The sequence below is a fragment of the Neodiprion lecontei genome, chromosome 1, assembly GCF_021901455.1.
Source record: "Neodiprion lecontei isolate iyNeoLeco1 chromosome 1, iyNeoLeco1.1, whole genome shotgun sequence".
Classification (NCBI taxonomy): Eukaryota; Metazoa; Arthropoda; class Insecta; order Hymenoptera; family Diprionidae; genus Neodiprion; species Neodiprion lecontei.
Genome location: NC_060260.1, coordinates 9,307,288 through 9,308,555, shown reverse-complemented (window position 1 = coordinate 9,308,555; position 1,268 = coordinate 9,307,288).

Genomic DNA, 1,268 nt, shown 5'->3' with positions numbered 1-1,268 from the left:
CAGGGGTGCGCAGGGGTGTTTCGGGGTCTGCGGCGCCGATGGGGTCGCGGCACTCCCATAGCCATCAGGGGACGGCCGACGCTCTCGGTTGTAGGCTGGATGCTGGAAGCCGAAAGCTGGAGCTTGCTCGCGAAGCTTGCGAAGGGTGAGACAGTTGCCGCCCCCCGCCGCTTCGATCGAGGGTGGCGCACTCTTCGCAGCTTCGCCTGCACGTCTGTCTCGTCACGTCGACGCTCTGCACCCTCCTTACCGTCGTACATGCACACGCACGCCTTATTTACTCGGCCACCGGGTATTGTACGGTATACTTTCGGCGACTCTACGCGTGCCGAGATGCTTTTAACCCTTTCGGTAACAGTGGGATGCCCAGGGACCAACCTTAAGAATTTCCATGTCTTAGCCTTATCACAGTTTATTCGCAACTTCGAGTAATCTTTGTTGCTTCGTATGAGTGTTAAAATATCGAAGTAACAAGTTTGGGACAGAATCGGCGATTTTTTTTTTTCTGACTTCACATCCGGCATATTGGATTTGAAATTATTAAATTCAGACTTCAGATTCGTAATCGACGAGCCTGGAAAATCACCGGTAACGATATTCAGGTCAAAATGTTGAGTTGAAAAATGGGTGACTGTGAGGGTTAAATACAGTCATGGCTGCTAAATTTCACAAATGTTGCAGGCAGCTTTTAATAGCTTTTTTTTTTTTTGTTTCACACTCGCGCGGGTGGGTATAATTTTGTTAGGGTGAAGATCACGATATTCGAAAACCCCGTCAAGTGCGTCGATGGATTTTCCTGATATCTGAAGCTTGATTTAGATCGTTGGTCAAGGTAAAAGGGTCAAAAAATCCAATTTTCAAACAGTAAAGAATAATTTAATCCGTATAAGAATTAGACTCATCTAGGACTAGGCCATTCTATTTTTTGACCCTCTGACCCTATTTCTTTGTCAGGAATCGATTTCCGTTATGGCAAAAATATACAAATTCCAACTTTTTTTTTGTGCAACAAGAAATCACTCAGTTTTTATTTTATAATAAGCTGTAGGAGATCCTGATTTCGATTCTCCCAATCGTTCTTCAACTCGCTGAAAATAAGCTGATATGCCCTGTGAAGAAAGGACACTTTGGCAAAATGTATTTCATCAGAATTATTCTCCGAACGGATTGCATTTTTTTTTTTTTTTTTTATCGAATTTACCAGTTTTCTTCTCTTTTTCAATCAGAATTGAAACATCTTCCTACGATATTGATTTCAGCAATAATTT